Genomic DNA, 24802 nt, shown 5'->3' on the forward strand with positions numbered 1-24802 from the left:
TCTTCACTTGTGTTGACTATTTGGCAAGAAAGGTGGGTTTTTGAGGAGTGTGAATTCCCTTGATCCACCTAAGAATGAAGCATTATCCATCCATGGTATAGTGTGTCTAGTTGTTTAATACACAATTAGGTGATAATCATTAAAGATGGTGTATGTTTCTTTATCTATCTTTCCATTTATGAAATCTTCTTCTTCATATCCTTTCTATGTGTTGTTTTCCTTCTTGTGTGGTTGCTGATTTTTGTTTCTTTAGATCTTAATTTCGATTTTTAGTTTTATTATTGTATCATTTGGTAGAAAGAGCCATGTATTAGAGTTTTTCCCACAACTCTAAGCCGTGGATCTAAGAAAATCTCACAAAAAAAATCAAATTCAAAGAAAAATCACAAAAAAAAGATAGATCTTGTTTGGTTTATTGTAGATACGAAATTTTTGTGTTAGATCTACTCATTTTTAATTTGTTTTGATAGTTTCTAGTGTTATATTCTTGTTCTCTAACAGTTAAACGGTCTAGATCTAAGTTTAGAGCAAAGTTTTGTTGAATTTGAGCTAGATCCACCATTGTTGTGCCTTGTTTGAAGTTTTGAGGTGGGATCTCGTTTTTGATCATCTTGTTTGGGGAGTTTTATGGATGATCTTATGTTGGTTATGTTGGTCTTGGCTAAGGAACCTATATGTAAAAGAAAATCAAAATTTGGGGTTCATTTGATAGAGGGTCAAACTTTGGCCAACTCTTCAATATTCATCTTGTTCTTCAATCTTCATCATATCTTGTTGGGGAAGAATATTCAAGAGGTGCATTTAATCCAAAAAGGTGGAGGAGAGAGGGTGTACTAGTGTTAAAGGCAATTTCCAAAAAGCTTCCTAGTCTTGCCAAAGGAAGTAAACAACAAAGATAAAGGGAATCTTCAAGTACAAATCAAGTACAAAAGGAAGGGACCATTGTTTTTGAATTCATTTGAAGCTCCAAAAAGGCTTTCAAACCTTCAATTTTCCCTCCTAAACGAAATTCTTCTTCTCCTAAAGAGTGTTTGGCCGAAACATGATATTTGGAATTGAAAAATTTTGGCAAAATCAACTAGCAACCACATTATGCCACGTTATCACTAGTTGATCAACCTAATTAAGCCCTAAATTAGATTTCTTAGTTTCTCATTTTTTATTCTAGTTTCTTGTGTGTTAAAATCTATCAATAATTAGCAAACTAGTAACTACCTACTAGGTTGATAATTATTTTTAAGTCTATTTGTTCGTGTCTTTGATTTTTGTGTTCTTTTTTCGTTTTTAATTCGTAGTAGTTTCTTGGTTTAAGTCCATGCATCATTTTTATTTGAGTCACATAAAAAAAATCAATTCCAGGCCAAAGAATATTCACCACTCATTCACTTACGAAGTATTGCCAAGTTTTTAACACTTATGAGACCAAGTGTGAGGTGAGATCCAAGTATGAGTGTGGTGAGGCTTTTGAACTAACTTGTTTGTTCGTTTTGTAGGTGTTGTCTTTTCTGTTTTTTTTGCTTGTTCTTAGGTACTTTAACTATGGAATCTAAAGGTACCACATACCCACCTTTGGGAAATGATGTTTTTGGAGCCTTGATGGCTCGGTTTGATTCACTAACCCGAGATTTGAAGGGTGAGTTGGGATCTATGATGGGTGACTTGAGATCCATGAAGGGTGATGTAGGATCCATGAGGGATGATTTGGGATCCATGAGGGGTGACATGATTAGAATTTAAGTGGGGGGTTGATAGACTATGTCCACCAAAACCTCCACAAAATCCAAACCACCAAGTCCCAAATCCACTTGACCAAAGACCCTACACTCCACAAAATCCCATGCCACAAATCCAAATCCATCATCAACCAAATCTAATGACTCCTCTCCATAAGTTAAAATCCAATGATAATGAGGTCAAGATTCAAGATGGAGAGAAACTTAGTGATGGGATACAAGAAAAATATAAAGATAAGAAGGCAAGGGAAAGGGAAACCGCGGGTAGTAAAGTAGGAAAGGGAAAGAAACATGTGTTTGTGGGTTTAGTCCATAAGGCCCTTTGTTACCCACTAACCCTAATGCTAACACTTTGCCTAGCATTGATTCTTTTTCTGTGTAGGTACAAAATGATATGATTCCAAAGAAGAATACTAGTGAAGTCCCTCCAAAACATGTTGGTATTCCAAGTGCATTCTTGGCTGAGAGTACAAGGCACACGACTGACCTAATACAAACCAAAGTGACTATGGTGCGAATTTGAGGATAAATTACTTTAAAGATGAAGAGGATGATACAAGAATGAAGAGAATAAAAGAGTACAAGGCATTGTCAAAGGTTAAAGCTTTGGAATTGCCAAGTGTTTGGAGCCTTTATAAAGCCTTTTCAAGTTGAAGGGGTGAAGGGAACCATTACTCTCAAGAGGCGCCTCACTTGAAGGACAAGATGGACAAGATGGAATTTGCACACTATAATTTGACACTCAAGAGGAGCGCCATTTTAAGGATATTTTTGTCTTTTAAGACTTCTTTTTACACTCCAAAGGAGCACCCTTCATTAAGGGTATTTTAGTCTTTGCTTGTAATAAGTATAAATAGACAAATAGGCTCTTATTTTTCTTAGTTTTGACATAATAAATTGAGTGACTTTTTATAATTTTAGTCTTAGCTTGTAGTCTTCTCCTTCTCCTTAAGAGAGAGAAACCAAAACTTGAAGTTCTATGCAAGTGAGGTGGTTCTTCACTTGTGTTGACTATTAGGCAAGAAATGTGGGTTTTGAGGAGTGTGAATTCCCTTGGTCCACCTAATAATGAAGTGTTATCCATCCATGGTGAAGTGTGTCTATTTGTTTGATACGTAATTAGGTGCTAATCATTAAAGGTGGTGTATGTTTGATTATCTATCTTTCTATTTATGCAACTTTCTTCTTCATCTCCTTTCTACGTGTAGTTTTCCTTCTAGTGTGGTTGCTGATTTTTGTTTCTTTAGACCTTAATTTCGGTTTTTAGGTTTATTCTTGTATCATAAGTGTGGTGCACAACACACCCATAAGCAGGACTCTTCTCGACATGGGTTTGTGGACACCTTATAACACCAAAACCTAGGATCTGATACCAACTTGACACAACCCGAATCGGGGCCTTTTCATAATGGGCATCTCAAGTCCAACCGGGATCGAAGACCACCCACGATACCCAATCCAACAAACAAACATACACCCTAAGTCGGATGAATTCCATATATATAACAAGGTAGCAAATTAGAAGATATAATGACTTTGGGATAGGTCTACCTACTATACAAACCCAACAAAGTCAATCCATCCAATAACAAACCAACCAAACCAAAAATGATGATCCAATGTATATATATAAATATATCATGGCCATTCCATACCTAAGTTCCCAATTGTCCATACAAAGACTCTAAAGTAAACCAAAGAGTATCTAGTCGGGATATGCCACCGACAATAGCCCAAAACCAAAGTCTATGAAAAGACAAATGTATGTAATCCATGACATGAAATGGATGCCTTCTAAACTATGAAAGCTCACCACTTCAAACCAACACCGATTATCCCTGAATCAAATCATGAGTAGGAAGAGTAGTATGGGCGGTTCCTGCATCGTGTAGGGATATAGCAACCCAAAGATGGGTTAGCTAGTAAATGCTAGCAAGTACTCAAGATAAGGATAAAATAATGGAAACCTTTAAAACCATGTAAACCAACCATATGCATTCACAAACATATATACATACACACACACATATATATAACCATGTCAGGAAAGAGAATCGGTTTTAGCCTACCTTTAAAACCATTAACCTAGGTATGTGTAACTTAACTATCCTAGAACCACCCACGACCTACATAGGTCCAGTGTAACCCCCTAAATGGGCCTAGATACATGTAGCCGCATTAACCAGAGATACAATAGGAGTAGAGGATTCCCGAGTACCCTTTTCTCTCCATGAAACATATGTATAAGTGTAATTAGGGGATTCCCGTGTACCCCGTAAGCATCATATATGGTCTCCATGACCAGTCCTCATGTCGTGAACATGAGTTTCTAGTGTCCGTCCATTGGACTCTGACCATCACGGTTAGCTATCATACCCCGCCATTATTTCCCAATTAAAACCATTTTCACACAACAAAACAACTATTAAATTTATTATTAACCAAGGCTATAAGTAGTGGTAGCGTCATACTGACTATAACTTGCAAGCAATGTCTTTAGCCAAACTTAGGGGATTGCCATGTACCACATAGGTTACATTATTAAGTTTCCTTGGGGGATTCCCATATACCTTGCAAGTACATCATTATTAGGATTACTTGGGGGATTCCCATGCACCCCACAAGTGTTCATCATTCAAACCAATTTCATTTTTCCATTCACTTGGAGGATTCCTGTGTACCCCACAAGGTTTTTCAATTAAACCTAACTGTGACCTCCAAGACCTTACCATTTAACCATACCAAACCATTCAAAAACATTTTAAACTATTATTCGAAACAATACATATTAATTTAAGGTAAAATTACCAAACTATAACATGCAATAGTTTCAATGAATGTTCAACAATTTAGTAAAATCACTCTCATAGGCATTTTATCAAACATGTTGAGGGCATACCTTTAGCAAAACCAAACCAAAGCATAAACCATCAAATTTAGGGTTAACAAAGACCCATTTGGTAAACCAGAACTAACAAGAACCCATATATGCAAACCATTACCAAAAACATTTGGAAACATAATTTAAACCAAAAGTAAGCACTACTCAACAATACGCACCAAAAACTTCAACATTGGTCTTTAAAACCAGTATTTATGATTCACAATCAATGTTTAAAAAACATTAACACATGCCTTTAGTTTGAACTAAAAATAAGAGTGGATTACATGCCTTATATAAGAATATTCAAAAAAAGAAACTTGACTCTTGAGCCCTTTGAAGAACACTTGTAGAAACCCTAGCCTCAATCATTAAAAAAGTGTTTAGAGAGAGTATTTTGAGTGTTTTGTTACATCCAAAGGGAGTTATGAGAGTCCACCAAGGGTCATATAACATGGGAACATAAGAGTTTTGGGGTGGGAAATATCCAGAATACCCCTAACTCAAAAGTTCAAAATATGCATGAAGGAGCACAATACCACCTATCCTTAGCCGTACCCTAGGGTACAAGTGGTATACTAACTTGTACCTTAGACCTCACCATGGACCTCAACACTATTTATCATATGACAACACATGCTGAATTCATATCGTAAGGTACAAGAAGTACCCCTAATTCGTACCTTGACAGATTCAACTAGGCCAATCAATAAGTATTATACCTCTTAGCACCATACACCTCATATCCTACCATATAACTATTACAATTCTTAGTTGTATCATGGACATAAACCATTACTAAAAACATTGCCTAACATACGAGAGAGAGGGCCATTTCCGTACTCTATCATAAGACTTATACCTTTAGTTCGTACCTTTTCCAGAGTACTTAACTTATGAAATTTTTCTAAGGGTCCAAGTTTGGGGTATTTCAGCTGCCTCTATGGGTCTACCACAATACTTGTAAAAACCTTTAGAATCTCTGCCTCCAGGAGTATGATAATTTTACTCACCCTAATTGTGCACCCTCTTGGCGCCGCCCTGAGTTGCTCGATGAATAGACTCAGTCATCTTATCATGATCCACTATACTCTAAAATAATGCCCTGACACTACCATTTAGGTAGTTGAATGTTAAAGAAAAACATCCAAAAGATAAGGCTTCTAGAACAAAGCCAAACCACACATATATAATAATAGGAAAAAAAAGGAACTAAGATACCATAAATCTCCTAAACTTGGTGTTACAGTGTCATAACCAACTAAGTACCTCTCAAAATCAAAATATATAACTGATAGTGCAAAAGGAACATAATCTATCTCAGAATACAAAAAATAAGACATAAACTAAACAAAAAGAAGTAGTAATCAACTCTGGAAGCATAGATCAACTGCAACCTCAAAAATAATCCAAACACTGCCCAAATCAGCTATTATATGGTGTACTTATACCTAGATCTGCTCTAAAAGGGTGAAATAGGGGTAAGTACGATCCAATTGTACTCAGTAGGTATCATTGAATGACTGAGAAAGTAGAAAATAAAGTATATAAAATTAACACTATAGGCACATCACTTTCAATTAGAAAATGTCCCAAGTGGTATCCCACACCATCTCTACTAACAGTTTTATTCTATACACATATACCCAAAATACAAGTACAGGAAAGAAGTACAAATAAATAGATATCATATCAAGAACAAAAATACAAAATAAAATGTACACAATGTTTAAAATGCAATAAAAATGATGACGATGTGATGCACGAGGTTGTCTCACAACCTCCATATACACTTACCGAGATGTGCTCTCAAGTTAGGACACAAAAGGGGTTCGTCAACATATATACAATTAAATATATAATACCAATCCAATATCCATAGCTCCTCTCTAGCACATACATTGATAGATGGTTTTTAAAGATATCATATTTTTGGTCAAAAAAGCCAATATTTTCATAGTGGTACCAATGTTTCATGAATGTATATGATATGAGGATGTAATGCTCATAACCAACTAAAAAGAGAATTTCCAAATCAAACCAATATACCAACCATGTGAGCCAAAATCCACTCAATATGCAACCATCCATGAATCCAATATATTCCATAAACCAATATAACAAGATATACTAAAAATGTGCAATTTGATCCCACATAAATACCAACTTAGATATTTTCCACCAAGAAATCAACCAATTATATAATTACCAGGCAAATAACATCATAAAAGTCTTCACACAGTCACACATAAGAATTAATGTCTCAAAACTACCAAATAACAATAACCTAGGCCTCCACATAGGTGCAAAATACTAATAAAGCCATTTCCATGATTAGTTCTCACACCCATAATATAATTTTCTATCAATATTATCTATTCAGACTAGTTTGAAGAAAGTTAAGCCATAACCTAACTTGAATGAAGAAAATTAGGTCCAACAGCCATCAATGTAGAGCCTTCCCCTAATGAAAAAACTCAAAATCAACTAAAATATACAAATTTAGAATAATCACATCAAAAGAATGTCAATGATACCCGTATTGCCCATTTTTGAGTTGGGGTCAAAGTAGTCCCCCTAAAATAGGTTTTCAAAAAATTATGGGTAAAACCACAATTTTAGACCAAAAATATATTGAAGCCATAGAAGAAAACTCAAGTAGAAATGGGTTGAAATTGGGGTTTAAATCGAAGAATTACTATTTTAGCCCTTCTGGGCAAAATCCCCAAATTCAACTTTTCAAAAGAGTTTAACAATATTTAAATAACAAAAATCAAAGAAATATAATTGAAATAGGGATTTTGAGCTTATCTAAGCTTGAAAATGAAACAAATCGCTCAAAAGCTATAAAACCTAAAGCTTTAAGACTCAAAATTGGTGGAAAATTAAGAAATGGCTATATATACCCAGGTGACTCTTAGGCGAACCCTAGGACACTTTAGCAATCAGTTCTAAAGTTTCTAGGTGACCACTAAAGTGGTACCTCACTTGGGTGGAAGGTCGCTAAAGAGAACCATAGCCTGCTTTAGCGATCGGTGCTAAAGCTTTCAGGTGACCGCTAAAGCGGTACTTTCTGGGCTGACCATGGGCTCTAAAGAGCCCAATGTGCTACTACCCTCCCTCGGCTAAAGCACCCAAAAAGAAAATTTAGCGCTCACACCAATTTTATTGCACCAACTGTGAGTCACCGTGGACTTCTCGGGATTTATCAAAAATATCAAGAATGCAAAAAAAATATGTTACCTTATCAAATTCAATACATCAAGCTCAATTGCGATATCTGATTTTTGAAAAAACATCATTTTCACAAAGTTGACCTCCAAAATCTAATTTCACAACTTGCCCAATCGACGGTTGAAATGAGATACAAAAGTTGTAAAAACATACCAACCATGCGACTAACCTAAAATGAATATTCTAGATCTTCCAGCATAGTCCATTTTGTCATCTAATGCACAGAATAATAAATATTGACCAAAATCAACTATATAGCCTTTTTAACCACTAAAAATCACAAACTAGCACAAATCACACCAAAATTAATTGGGAACTATGCAATTATTCCTATATCCCAGAAATACCACAAAGTAACCACGGGGAGAGGAAAAATGATCAAGTCATCAAAGAATTAATAATTTAAAAAATCACCAAAAATCAAGTCATTACAATAGACGCACTATGGATGCTATAATTGAATAGGTCTATAGGACCATAAATTACCCAAGTGTGACAACTAATATGCCATGTGTTTTCAAAACTTAATACATTTAAAATAAGGAATATTTGAAAGTCTATAAGTATATTTATATGGATATGATTGGTTTTTGAGGGTTTGTCGGATAAAAAGGCTCAAAAAGGAAATTTTTGAAAATTTGACTTAAAAAGGATTTGAAAATCCAAGCCATAATCATGAGATTTGAGCACAGTCATGAAAAGACTATCATAATAAGAATCAGAGAATTAATTTTTTAAATTAGCTAAAATAAAAGCATTAGATGATCGTATAAGTATAGTATGATCATACAAAGTGATTATAGGAAGATGACGCAATTTTGATGTATAAAAGTTAAGCATAGTGAATATCATATGAGATCTCTCCATGACTGTGTGTTTATCATACGACTGCACCTTTATGTTGTAGGAAGAAAGCCCAAATATGACATTTGTAGATAATTAAAATAAGGTTGGATCAGATGAGCACTAGTCACGATCATGCCTGGAACCATAATTCCATACTAAGAACCATCACAACCAATATATAAAAGATTATAAGTCTTGTGGTAATCATGAGTACCAAAGAACAATCATGGGTTCTAACCACGATCGTACCTTCATCTTTTCTGAAGCCATTAACCTAGATTTTTTATTTTAGTAAGGATAAGTTTTATTTTGTCTATAAATAATACTGTGGATTTTTTATGATTTTTACACACTTTCATATTTTAAAACTCTATATTGTGAGATATAAGGCATATGTTTTGAATCATACAAACATTGTCTCTAGGGTCTTAATTCAAGTTGAGATTTTGGAGTTCTCTTATTATTTTAAGTTCATAATTATGTTTGTATCTATGAATTCTTCTTATTTTCTTGCAATTATAAATATCTAAACACCATGACTAGGTTTGTGGGAACCATAATGAATTAACAAAATAAGTTGAGTGCGTGGCAAATTCTAGACTTGCTAGATAGAGAATTAACTATTAAGAAAAAGAAAATAACAACAGAGACTTGAAGTTACCAAACTTTATCAAATAACTTGAGCCATAATAAGAAGAGTTAACTTGAGATCAAGAACAAGGGTTAAAAGAGAGACACTCTAAAACCAAGAGAAGAAGAGTGAAATTCATCTAACCATAGTTGAGATACATTTAGATGAACCAATCTTGTTAGATTTTGCATGCAGTACATCAGAATAGCTTGCTAGGATGAGCAACCTGTGCATTTATGAATTCATAGGGGATCATAGTCCTAGTGGTTTTCTCATATTAATTACAAATTCAACAATGAAAACCTGTTAATATTGTTTTTTTTGTATAACAAAACCCTCTCTTTACTTATTTGCCAGTTTTCTTGAAAAACATCTGATAGAATTTTGACCTATAACTTATGGTATCAACTCTAACCTAGTTGGATTTATATTAGATTTTGTGAATGCCTTATGCTTCTAGGCAGGTGTAATTTGGTGACAACACCAACCCCCATTTATTTTGTTGATTTTATCTAGTGGCACTAATGCCTTCTTCCATGTAAGATTCATAAATACACCTCCTATTTTAGTTTCAGTTATGACTTTGTTGTTAAAATTTCAGGATCTACAAAATGTTTCAAGAAAAGTATCATCACATATCCTATGATTTAGGACTTGTTGCATCTTCTTCTTGAACCTCAACTATATCTTATACAATGAGTCAAATATAGTTAAATAAGGTTGTAAATTATCTTTTAACTATAATATTTTGAATTATGGGGAAAATCTCTGTAAAAATTGCATCTTCAACTCCCACCAGGTAGTTATTAATCCAACTTGGAACCTTTGTCAACCATAGTGTAGCTTCACCAGCCAATCATAAAAGAAACAACGCAGTCTAATAGCATCTTAGTTTACTCTAGGTACCATGTAGGATTTACAAATCCTTATAAATTTCATTATATATAAGTTTGCATCAGCAGTAGCAAGGACAACAAATACTCTTTTCAAGTTTAGTAATTATATCATAGCATTTGTGATACTGAAATTTGTTTCAGTTGGCAGTGGGGGTGGAAATATTGCACCTATTTCACCTCTATTAACTAATTCAATGTCATCATCTTCATCATTATATTGTGTGACCTGACGATAAGGTGTTCATGACCCCTATTTTTTCCCCTTTGTTCTCATCCAATGTAACTCGATAAGCTGCCTCATCTTTCTTTTCTACCTCTTGTCAAAGATTTTTCTATCTAGGTTCTTCCTCACATAACATCAATATTGTGGTTTTCTTTAGAGTCTAATATTCTCCATTATGTTTAATAATTAACCATTTTCTCTAATTTCTTAGAGTCCTTTGATTTCAAGATCAAGTGGAATCAGGGAAGTCCCTTGACTTCGAGTATTAGGCATGCTTTGGTGTGTAACCTAAAACAAATAATTTTAATTAGGAAATAAGTACTAACAGTTAAAAAAACATATTTGATCTAATCCTAAACCGTATTACCCCAAGAATAATGCATTATATCGTGCAAATTATATCTCATAATTTAAGTATAAAATAGTCATTGAATCAAACATAGAACCCAACCAAGGTTGGGGTTTATACCATATGGATGAGGCTAGGATCTTAGTCGATGTGGTTTTTTATGCTATAAGTCAATTATTTCCAAAAAGGGGAATTTGAGGACAAGTAATACTTTCTAAATTATGTAATACGTCACAAAGTATTAATTTATTTTATTTGTTATCATTGAGAATATTGAACAAGTATTGTGTTTTTCCTAATTTCATAACTTAGTAGATGCATCATACTGGTGTTCTATCCTAGTGCTTAGCCTACAAGATTGGGTTAGGTTCGTCTAAATGGATGGTTGCCTATAAGTTGACTATTCTCAATTGCTAGTTAGGTTTGATGAACATAGCATATTAACCTTTACCTTTGATAAAAATTAGCTATTTCTTGATGAGGTCAAGCTATTCGGTGAGGGTTGCTAGTCTTAAATCTCCATAATTACTTCCTTTTTCCCATTCTCTACCTCTATTATTAAGTAAGTAAAGACTTAAGGTGAGTTCTAATGCATACACCTGTTAAAAATGATCAATATGAAAGGAAGAACAATACACACATAAACACCATTAAAGAATTAGTAAGCACTTTGCCTACTTTGTTAATTCATACTGGTTCCCACAACCTTATTTGTGGGATTTAGATACTCAAGCTTGATGGACCACAATTTGAAGTTATAGATGAATTATAATTGTAAACTTATGAGGTTGAGTAGATGATAACCTGGATACTTGAATTCTCAAGAACTTAAGAACAAAAAAACAATCGATGAATTTAATCTTTTAGATCAAAGTATAAATCAATGTATATGTTTCTTAGGTATAACAAGGAGTATTAGTGCATAAATTATGACATAAAGCCTAATGAGAGTATTTAAATACAGAAGAAATCCTATCCTAAAATTAATTCTAAAATATAGTCAATAGTGACAATGAGTCATTAGGTTAGGCCATGAATTGTTGCTTGTATCCATCGCATATTGGCTTGTTTCTGTGCTAGCTGGTTATGTCTCCCTTTGATGGATCATAGCCATTCCCAATGGATCCCTGCATCAATCATAGCCACTAGAGAAATTTTTGTAGACTTTTAAGACTTGGGTCAGCACTTCTTAGGGAGATCTAGACAATGAATCATCCTTCTTAGACAACTCATAGGGAAGAGTCATTTCCACTGGTAAAGAGTTGTACATCATGGGACTTTTGGACTATTTCTTTAGGATGATTCCGGTTACGACTCATTACCTCTCTCGGTGACTTATAGTGTAAACTTGTTATCAAAGCTTAATTTTCACATCTTTAGGATTATTGACATTTTCTTAAAGTTATTCATGCCACGACTCGTATTGTGACCCAATGAGTCATGGCCAAGCACTAAATGCCTACACTTAGCCAAATTCAATTATTTTTTGTCCATTTATTACCAATACCTATTTTTCTACAAAACACCTTAAGAAGCACATAGTATCTACAATTTCATCTAAGTTCTTGCATATTTTATTTGTGTTAAGCATAGAAAGATCCATAAAACATTGACATATCAGAAGGCGGCCCATGTTTTGGTCCTACTAGATGATAGGATCCTAGAGACCTACTCCTTGAGAGGTCAATATAAAATTGAGAAAATGCTTATTGGTAGACATCATTGGAGAGTTACACAACAAAAAAGGCTAGAAGACTGCCCACAAACTCAGCAAAGATAGGGGAATAAATTAGAAAAAATGTACGATGAGTGTTTTACGAAAAGAAGAGCAACACTCCAGCTAAATCTATGAAAGTAGTGTCCACATAGTGAGAAGACCAATCTAGACCAAGATAATTATCCTGATTAAATAGGATGGAGCATGGCCCATGAGGCTCCAATTCAACTATGCCACTAAAAACTAGTCTCAGTGAAAATAGCAAGAGAATATGCATGATAGTAAATTCCATGCAAGACAAATTTACCATAACTCTTAGGCAGGCTACAAATTCTACAGGCTAGGACTAAGTTGCCCTAAATTTAGGTGAAAAGTGTGACATTATGAAATAATGACTGAAACACCCTGGGTTTTGGCCCTTGACAGGTGTGGGTGCGAGTTAGGTGACCCTAGTTTCTAGGTGTACATAGAATGGTTGTTGAGTTTCTTCTATAGTTATGATTATGGTGGTATGAGTCATTAGGGGCAGTGGCGGTTTGTTTGGTTGGTCACTTAATCAAATCAGTAACTTAGTGACTTGACTTGACTCTGAGTATGACTGGCTTACTAAGAGCGGTGAGGATAGGGTACTAGTAGTAAGGTAGAGTCATATGTTGTCCTGTGACAATCCCTTTGGATTATGTGTTGGATATAACTGGATCATACTAGTCATATGGTCTGTTCATGAGTAGAGGTCAGAGAGTCATATGAAGGAATATGTATGGGTGTCTAACTCATTATCTTAGTGAAGAATCCATGGTATGAGTCATATGTTGTGGTCACGAGTCACGGGGTCGACTCGTAACCACCTATGATATTTTTACAATTTGAAGTTGGGGGTATTCTGGACATTTCCCTCTTTTAACTCATTTGGATACCATGACATACAACACCTTTGGGGGCTTCATTAACCTATTATTCTAAATCAAACACTCTTAAAATCTATCTCAAACTCTCCTTAAAACCCATGTTAGGGTTTCTTCATGACAATCAATTAAGGGCTTTCAAGAGTAATTCTCTCTATCTTTCTCAGTGTAAAAGGCATTTTACTCCTCCCTCATTTTTATTTCACAAAAAGCATGTATTTAATATTTTTTTTCATACTATTATTATGGTTTTGACATAATGGTTGGGGTTTTTGGATGTTCATTGTTGAATAATGTTTCTTATGGAATAATTATGGTTTTTGTTTATTTTAGTATGGTATTGAACATTGTGTGGTGCATAGAATGTTAATTGGATTTCAGGGTATTATGGATTCCTCATATTACTTGGTTATGGTTTTGAAACATGTATTCCCTCAACCTGTTTGATAAAATGCCTATGAGAAGGATTTAGTCACATAGTTTGACTATTTTTTAAATCTCTGCATTACATAAAATAGAAATGGAGCTTAAATTGGTTTGGTTGGTTTTAAATGGTTTGGAAAGGCCTTGGTGGCTGTGGTCTTTGTCTAATTGGAAACTTTGGAGTCAACTTGGTTAAATGGCTTTGGTATGGCATAAAAGAATAGATTTACAAGCTCTTATTTGGTATAACGATACCAATGGTTAATGCCTAATTAAAAAGACTCATTGTTAAATGGTTAGAATGTGTAATTGGTTTTAATATGGGATTAAAGGGGGTTGTGTTATCAAAGCCATGAAAGGTGGAGGTCCCGGAGGGACCAATATTGGAAACTCATGTTTACTGATGTGAGGTTTAATATTGGCGACCGTGTGTATGGTGTAGGAGATGTAATAGTCATCTTAGGTTTTATTATCTAGTTCATATGGCTAACACATGGTTGTTTCCTTTCAACAGGGAGAGTTGAATCCATATAGCCCATGGGTGGACATATAGGACGACAGAGCTACACATCCCAGGTTAAGGCTTTAAATACATGCTAAACTCGATTCTCTTTCCCAGAATGATATTAATGTATATATGTGATACCATGTGTTTATTTGACTTGTTTTTAATGATGGAATTATTTTATATTTATCTTTGAGTACATGCTAGCGTTCACTCTACAACTATTTTTGGGTATTGTATCCCAATGCGATATAGGAACCGGCCATACTACTATTCCTCCTACTCAGTGACTTGAATTTCGGGGAAATCTTTGACTCAGACTGAAGTGGTGAGCTTTCATACTCCAAAAGGCTCCATTTTATGTGATGGACTTCTTTTATTTTTATTATTTCCTTGGTATGGTTTTGGCTATGGTCAGGGGAATGTCCCGATTGGATGTTATTGATTCTAGTTAGAATCTTTGTCAAACTACTATGGGAATAAGTGGTATCAATATTGGTGTCTGCCTTAGTATTGGTATTGGCATTGGGGTTGGCGTCAGTTGGATATTTGGTTGAGTTTGTTGGATTATGGTTATAGACTTTATCTAATGTCTTTAAATTATTATTATTCCATCTCGTTATATGTTTGGAATTCATCTGACATAGGGTGCAGGGTGGTTATGGTTTGGTATTGTTGGTGGTCTTCAATCCTGGTTAGACTTGAGAAGACCAATACGACTATGACCTGGTTCAAGTAGAGTCATATAGGTATCAGAGCCCTAGGTTCATGTTCAATTAGGTTTCCAACAAAGCCTTGTAGAGTAGAGACACTTTTAAGGGTGTGTTGGATGCCACACTATAAGAGAGAGGCTATTAGGTATTGAGAAATATTTCAATTTCTTGTATTCTATTTTTGAGCTATAAAGTCTAAGGTCCTAAAATCTTTTCTAATAACTGTTTGTTCACTTTTCAGATCATGCCTCCTAGATGATCTGAAGTTCATGTAAACTTCTGTGTCCTACTTGGGGATACTGTTTATGGGATTCATTCTACTCATAGGGTCCAGACACGGTCTAGGGGTCTAGTTCTTGATTCCCTCTTGGAGTTCCATTGGTTTCTTACAGTCCTTCTTAAGCTCATCAGGCTTATATGATGAATGTTGAGTTTTGTTAGTCTATCCATATGTTAACTTAGTTGGTATCTTTCCAGGTTGGGCGTGTTATTTCTGTTACTTAATCTTCTAAAGCCACAAGGGTTGTCCAGTTTATGAGATTGAGCACTCCTATGTTTGTTGGTGTTAAGGTTGAGGAGGATCCTTAAGGTTTTATTAATTTTGCTTCATGCATGCAACTAATGCGGAGGTCTGGAATTTGCTGCCTACCAATAAAAAGATATAACATACTAGTGGTATATAGAATGGGAACAATCAAGGGGTGACGATGCCGAGTCAGCCTTGTAGGATGGTATTTCTAGTGGTTTTCTAGACCGCTTCTTTCCATAGGAGTTGAGGGAGGTGAAGGTAGAAGAGTTTGTTAATCTTAAACACTTGAAGATTTCAACCAAGGAGTATGCCTTAAAGATTTACAAGTTATCTTAGTATGCTCCATAGTTAGTATCTACCATGAGGGATAGAATGAGAAAGTTCACTTTTGGGTTTTCTAGAGACTTGATTTATAGAGTAAGGCTATTGTGTTGATCAAGGACATGTATATCTCCACGCTAGTTGTGTACATACATCAGGTTGAGAAAGAGAATAAAAAGTAAACAAAATTTAGGGAGAGGAAGTATAAGAATTTTAGGTTTTCTGACCAGGGTGGTGACCACCAGCAAAGTGGCAGGGCTGGTAGAAAGTAGCCTAAAAAGTGGGCTAATTCTGGATATTACTCAAAAGCTAGTGCACCCTACCCAAAGCCATCGGGTGATCTATATTTTCATAGTGGCCATAATTACAGGGCACAGGGTGCCCAATCTTAGTCTAGTGGGGTATATTCAACTCCATAATATCCCTCCTACAAATTTTAAGGTCGATTGCATCGGGGTTACTATAAAGAATGAAGGGACAAGTGCTTCAATTGTGGCCATCCAGGGCATATAATTAAGAACTGTCCAGTGTCTAAGGTTGACTCGAGGGCAAAAAAGGTTCCTATTGCCTCCTTTTTATTTCCAGCACCAAAGGATGCTCCATCCAGCTTTGGAACTAGTCAGAACTGAATCCATGCTCTCACAACTCGTTAGGAGTCTAAGGTATTGCCTGATGTTTTTACTGGTATATTAATACTCTTTTCCTATGATATGTACTATTTACTTGATTCGTGGTCAACTCTTTCTTATGTGACCCCATTTGTGGTTGTGCATTTTGGTTTTATTCTTGAGTTTCTTTCAAACCTTTTTTCTATATCTACTCAAATGGGTGACCCTGTGGTGGCTAGAAGAGTCTATAGGGGTTTTGTTGTATTTTTGGGTTATTAGAAGACTCTGTGGATCTATTTGAATTAGATAACATTAATTTTGATGTCATATTAGGGATAGATTAGTTGCACTCATGCTATGATTCTCTAGACTGTCAGACCTACAATGTCATCTTTAAATTCCCTAATAATCTAGTTATTAAGTGAGAGGGTGGTTCCTTAGCTCTTCTGGGAAGGTTCATATCATATCTTAAAGTTTGGAGATTGATTTTCAAGGGGTGTTTCTATCATGTGGTCTAGGTTAAAGATTCTAACTTGGAGGTTTCTTCTTTGCATTCCATCCTGGTAGTGGATGAATTTCTTAAGGTCTTCTTTGTAACCTTCCTGGTGTGATTCCTGATAGGGAAATTGATTTTGGAATAGATCTTGTTCTGGACACTCGTCCTATCTCTATTCTCCCATAAAGAATGGCTCCAGCTGAGTTGAAAAAGCTTAAGGAGCAACCAAAGGATCTTTTAGACAAGGGTTTTATCTATCATAGTGTGTCCCCGTGGGCTGGACTAGTTCTATTCATGCGTAAGAAGAATAGTTCCCTTCGTATGTGTTTTGATTACTTACAGTTAAATAAGCTAATGTAAAGTACAAGTACCCTTTTCCAAGGATAGATGATTTGTTTGATCAGCTTCAGGGTGTTAAATTTTTCTCCAAGATTGGTATTCTATCCGAGTATCATCATTAAAAGTTTAGGGAGGTAGATATCCCTAAGACTTCCTTTATACCCGACATAGGCATTTTGAGTTCCTGGTTATGTATTTTGGGTTGACTAATGCCCCGACAACATTTATGGATCTTATGAATAAGGTCTTTCGTCAGTTTTTGGACTTGTTCATCATTATGTCCATAGACAATATTCTAGTGTAATCTAAGAGCGAGATGGATCATGCTAATTAACTTCCTATAGTGTTGTAGACCCTTAAAGATCAACAGTTGTATGCCAAATTTTCAAAATGTAAATTCTGGCTGAACGTTGTCACTTTTTTGGGTTATGTCATTTCTAGTGAAGGGATCATGGTGGATTAGCAGAAAGTTGCAGTATTTAAGAAGTGGCCTAGACCCACGAATCCAACCTATATTTGGAGATTCTTGGGTTTATCCAGTTATTAAAAAAGGTTTGTGGAAAGTTTCTGTTCTATAGATTCCCCATTGACTAAGTTGACTAGAAAAAAATGTGAAGTTCTTGAGGTCTAATGCTTGTGCGAGTAGTTTTGGAAGCTTAAGGATAAGCTAACTTCGGCTCTAGTTCTGACTTTTCAAGAAGGCATTGATGGTTTTATAGTCTATTGTGATGCGTTTTATGTAGGGCTTGGGTGCATCTTGATGCAGCGTGGAAAGGTGATAGCTTATGCCTCCAGGCAATTAAAGGTCTATGGGAAGAATTATCAGACTCATGACTTGGAATTATTAGTTGTCGTGTTTGCTTTGAAAATATGGAATCACTATTTCAATGGCATGCATGTGGATATCTTTTTTGATCATAATATCCTGTTGTACGTGTTTACTCAGAAAGAGCTGAACCTTAGGCAAAGGAGATGACTTGAGCTGCTCAAGGATTATGATATGAATCTTCACTACCATTAAGGTAAAGCTAATATTTTTGTTGATTCCCTTAGTAGCTTATCTATGGGAAGTCCGGATCATGTGGCTGAAGGGAAACGAGAGTTGGTGAAAGATGTTTATTGTCTGGCTAACCTTGGATTTTGCATCTTGGATTTTGAGGATAGTGGTGTGTTTATTCAGGAGATGGTGAAGTCGTCAGTGCTGAAATATAGGAGAAGCAAGTGTTGGATCCTACCTTGATAAGGATCAAGGGCGATGTAGGTGGGTTGAAGGTGATAGCCTTTGAGATTAGTGGTGATGGTACCTTGCGGTACCAAGAGAGGTTATGTGTTCCCTACATAGATGGATTACGAGTGAGGATCTTGGCTGAGGTGCATGAGTTGCATTATGCTATTCATCCTAGTTCGATGAAAATGTATCATGACCTTAAGGAAATGTATTGGTGGAACAATATGAAGTGGGATGTGTCAGTTTATCACTAAGTTCATAGTGTTCCAACAAATGAAAGTTGAGCACATGAGTCCCGGAGGATTGTACCAAGAAATTGAGTTGCCTAATTGTAAATGGGGGGAGAACAGCATGGATTTCATTACTATTCTTCCTTAGTCTCGGAATCAGTTTGATTTGGTTTGGATCATCATGGATAGGATGAGAAAGTTTGGTCACTTCTTGCCTGTGCGGACAAAATTTGTTGGAAGAAGATTATGCTATTTGACCTCAATAACAATTCACAGTGTTCCTTATTTATTCGACCCTAACTCAAAGTTGGGTATTATATTGACAACAACCGTCTTCCACCTAATTTGACATGTAAGTTGAGCATTATCAAAAATAGTGTCGTTCCTGTGAAACAATTTGGCGTATTGAGTTAGTTTGGAATTTTAGCTTACTTGGTTTGATTCGAACTTGTGAATATTTGTTTGTTATTTTCAATTGTTTCACGTGTTAGGTATATTTTTTTGTTTATTTGCTACTATGGAATCTTGGAATGAATATCAGTTTGATGGTAGCAAATCTTATTTTGATGATCCATGTACATATTGTGGTGGACTCCACTTTTGAAAAAATTATAAATATGCTCCCCAAAAAGAGGTGTGTACACCATCTCGATCCTGTTGGAAGTATGATTTTTCTTTATGAGGTGGCCGAGATTGACATTGGTGTGATTGTCCAAATGCTCCTCCCTAGTTATTCTAACAAAAATGCTAGTTCTTCTCTTGAGTTTGATAGGTCTCATGATTGATAAAGGAAGAACAATGTGTCGAATACAATGGTACTGAAGCAATGCTTCTAACTCTCTTGGACCGAGCGACTACATTGGTGGAGTAAAGTAAAAATTTAGAAGAATTGGGTGAGGAGGCGGATGTTTCAAGTACCATGAATATGCCCAAACTTCAAAATAAGGTTGATAAAGAAAAGATATCAAGACATGTGGTTGAGAGTGAGCTTGATGTTAAAGAATCCGTGGTGATTTGCAAACCAACCAAACCAAAAATAATGAAAGATGCATAAATTGAATAAATGGGACTAGAGTTGATAGAGAAAGCCAATCAAATCCCTTGTGGAGGCTCTAGTTCATTTCAGGGTGAGAATTCAAGAAGAATGCAACACCGGAATTGGGAGGACGACCTCATTCCAATCACTTTTTGACATTATGCTTGGTGGATATGATGAAATCTGAAGCACCCGATCAAATGATGAACGTTGGAGATGAGGAGCAAAACCCTTAAATTTTGGAGATTGTCATTCCAAAAGGGCAAAATGAAGCCCATCACATGAAGGCCAATAAATGCAAAACTTTATGTTTAACACGTAAATTTCTGATGTTTTCATCGATAGCCAACGAGCCTATTCAGAAATTTGATGTTAAGTTGGGTAAATAGTTCAAGTCTTCAAAGTGGCGAGATAGAATATGTATCATTGTGCTCTTAGCTTTGCCCAAAGTAACTCGAAGATATGTTGATCTAAAGTTGGACCAACGATTCAAATCTTCTAAATGGAAACAAAAATGATATCTGACATGAATCAAATGGGGGCCATGTCATAATGGACATCTCAAGTCCAACTGGGACCAAAAATCAGCCCTGATACCCAATCCAACCATCCAACATATACCCTAAGTCAGAAGAATTCCGAACACATAACAATATAGTGTATTTAAGAATATGGTGACTTTGGGATATGTCTATATCCAAGACCAACCAAACAAAGTCCATCCACCTATTAACCAACAAACCAAACCAAAAATGGAAACCCAATGTATATACATAAATATATAATGACCATTCCATACCCAAGTCCATAGTTGTCCATACAAAGCCTCTAAACCAAACCAAATAGAATATAGTCGGGAAATGCCCCCGACCATAGAATAAACCAAAGTCAATGAAAAGATAAAAGTATGTAAAGAGATCCACAACATGAAATGGATGCCTTCCGAACTATAGAAGCTCATCACTTCAATCCAACACCAACTGTCCCCGAATCCGATCAATGAACAGGAGTAGTAGTATGGCCGATTCCTGCATCGTGTAGGGATAGAACCACTGAAGATGGGTTAGTGGGTGAATACTAGCAAGTACTCAGGATAAGGATAAAATGATGCCAACCTTGAAAACCAAGTAAACCAACCATATGCATTCACAACCATACATACATATATATATATGTATGTATATATATAAAATCCATATCGAAAAACGGAACCGGGTTTAGCATGCCTTTAAAACTATTAACCTAGGTATGTGTAGCTTAACCACCCTAGAACCACCCATGGGCTTTATGGGTCCAGTGTTACCTCATGGACCGGCCCCGATATGTTTAGCCGCACGAACCATAGATACCATAGGAGTAGAGGATTCACACATACCCTTCGCTCTCAATGATACATATATACAAGTGTAAGGGGATTCTCGTGTACCCCTCAAGTATAGGGTCACCATGCCTAATCGTCATGTCGGCAAACATGAGTTTCCATGGTCGATTCATTAGACTGATACCTTCACTTTTAGCTATCACACCCCACCATTATTTCCCAATTAAAACCATTACAACACAACAAAACTTTCATATTGTCAACCAAGGCTATAAGTAGTGGTATCTTCATACAAGCTATAACTTTCATGGATTCCCATGTACCCCAAAGGTTAAATTATTATGTTTACTTGAGGGATTACCATGTATTATGCAAGTACATCATTATTAGGCTTACTTGGGGGATTCTCGTGTACCCCACAAGTATTTCATTATTAAGTTTTGCTTGGGGTATTCCCATGTAACCACAAGATATTCGTCATTCAAACAAATTTCATCATTTTATTCACTTGGGGGATTCCTTTATCAATTTCATAGCCTCAAGGCCTTACTATTTCACCATTTCAACCATTCACACCATTCATACCCTTTTAAACTATTACAAACTATTTAAACAGTTTATACCATTCAAAACCATTTAAACCAATGCAAGACCATTCAAACCAATATAGGGTTCCATTACCAAACCCTACCATACAATAGTTTCAATGGAAGTTCAACAATAGAGTAAAAACATTCTCTTAGGCATTTTATCAAACATGTTGAGGGCATACCTTTATCAAGACCAAAACAAAAAGCATAAACCATCAAGATTAGGTTTACCCATGACCCATTTGTCAAACCATAACCAAAAAGCACCTACATGTGCAAACTATCACAAAAATCATGTGAAGACATATTTTGAATCAAGACTCAACAATACTCACAACATGCATCAACAACCCTCAACAGTTGGTTTGAAAACCACAATTTATGATTCATAATCCATGTTTAAAACACATAAAAATATTTATTTAGTTGGAACTAACAATGAGAGAGGAGTACATGCCTTATACAAGAAGATTCACTGAAGGAAACTTAACTCTTGAGCCTTTTGAAGAACACTTGTAGAAACCTTAGCATCCAATTTTAAAGTGTGAGTTTGAGAGAGTATTTCAAATGTTTTGATCTTCACATGAGTGTTATGAGAGGCCACAAAATGATATATCACGTGGGGACTTAAGGTTTTTGGGGTGGGAAATATTCGGAATACCCCTAACTTAAAAACTAAAAACAAACTCCCAGGAGGGTACGTCCCTCCTCTCCTAAACTGTACCCTATGGTAGGAGTGATTCCCTAACTCATACATAGAGTATGAGTAGTACCCTAACTCGTACCATAGACCTTATTATTGTCCCCTATACTGACAATCATGCGACCACCTAGGTCTATGTCATACCTTAGGGTACGAAAAGTACCCCTAAACCGTATCTTGGATAGATTCATCAAGACCAAACCTAAGACCTCATACAACTTGGCATCATACACCTCATATCCTACCACACAACTAGAATGATACATGTTCATATCTTGGACAGAAACCAAACCAAACACACATCCTAACATATGAGAAGAGGCACCCCAAATCATATCCTAGGGTATCACTAGTACTTATGAGTAATACCTAGCCCAGAATGCCCAAAACTCAAGGAATTTTTCAAGAGCCAAAGTTTAGGGTGTTTTATTCTTCCCTACTTAGGATCATTCATCCTCGAATAATGGGTAGGGTCAAGCACAAACATGAGATAACAAATTAACACACATCAAACATCCCCCCAACCAAAACAGAAAATGGAGACATAAATTAATATAAGAAGATCATCACACACTCCAAGCACAATTTACACCCCAGCACCATCATCCCCACCTCTAACTAAGTTAGAAAACAAATTGCAAGAAAATCCAACCTTCTCTTTAACCGAGATAGAAAACAAACATGTGATGAAGAACACATACCTTCTGTAAGAATTTTTGATGTGAGGAACCAATGGGGATACTTGGACTCCATGTCCACTTCCACATCCTAATTGGCTTCCTCGGACTTTTGGTTCCACCATAGAACCTCCACTGAAGCCACACCTTTTTGTTCATAACAGACGAACTTACCAACCTAAGTACCTTATCAGGACCTCCTTAAGACAAAAAGTCTTTAGATACCAATACCACCCAAAGGAAACAACCAACGAAGGGCCACACACACCTTACCTCAATACAACCATATAGAATATCAAACGAATGGAACTCAACCTAGAAGGAAACTCAAATTCAACTTACAATCCTCCAAAGACACATTACCAAGAGAGCTAGAATCTTTCTATACACTACTCATAGTTTAAGCCTATCAAAAGAAAAAGAAGTTAACTTAGGCCACCGAGCCCTACTCCTTACATCCATCCAAAATACTATTCTGCTCCAACTAAGATTTTAGGTACCCAACACAGCGATTGGTATATCTATAAACCACTATAGTCAGCCTTACCTTTTCTATTCCAGCGGTACTTCTTATCCTTCTAAGAATTTAGTAACCTCTATCATCATACCACAAGGATCATCACCACCTATTCCTCTCCTAACCATTCCTCCTAACAACAACCTTACCTCACCCTCTAAGACCTTAGCTCTAACAGTTACCCTAGATTCTCCCCCACATATGGACTTCTACCTCCGCATCATTTCAAAACATTATTACGCCTCCACAACTACTACAACCCTAACATAAAATGGGTCATTAAGAAACTAAAGTACGAGAACTACACATGTTTCTTGAGGTGGAACCCTCCAAACAAGACACGACACTATATGCACTAAGTACTTTATAGCAGAACCACCTAGACCATAATGAAGAACCATCCCATCATAACCATACCATAAAAGTTGTCCTTAGTACTAGACACCAAAAGAACCCAACTGAAAATAACATAAGTAATTCAACATAAAGTCAAAGCCACATCCAGGGAACAACACGAATGCAAGGTACGATCCTTAGAGCATCGCTAGAATATGTGCCCCGACCTTTCCTAGAAGTCCATCGCTAGAATAAGATTTAAGATTAACCCTCAATATTTACCTTACCATACCCACCAGCAAAATACTCCACTCTAAAAGGTATCACCAAGGATGATTACTAGGGACGCTTGGTTCTCCTATACCTAAATCTTTATCCATCCAAATGCTACCTAGGGCCAACATAACAATCTGAACTCCATGGTCTAACCCAACCAATGACCTAAACACCAATCCACCAGTTCAACCTGAACCCCCGACGTATAACTCACAACTTTCCTACTATTGCATTTCTATGTCACCAACCTTCTCACCTTCTGCACACTTTATCTAACCTACCACTCTACCTCCAAAATTTTTGCATTATTATCCCCGAGCTAACATACTCCCTTTACTACAAACAACACCCTAAGTTCAAACCTAATGTCTACCAACCATTAGGCACTATCAATAAGGTTCTCCATAGTGAAATAAGCATATATAAACCACATCACAATAATGAAATCCTCAATTCCTTATTAATCCACGAAAAACCTACATATTTATGGGGAAATCCATCCCCCGTATGCATAAAAAAGAGGAAATACTCTATAAAAA

Source organism: Capsicum annuum, chromosome 7 (genome assembly GCF_002878395.1).
Source record: "Capsicum annuum cultivar UCD-10X-F1 chromosome 7, UCD10Xv1.1, whole genome shotgun sequence".
NCBI lineage: Eukaryota > Viridiplantae > Streptophyta > Magnoliopsida > Solanales > Solanaceae > Capsicum > Capsicum annuum.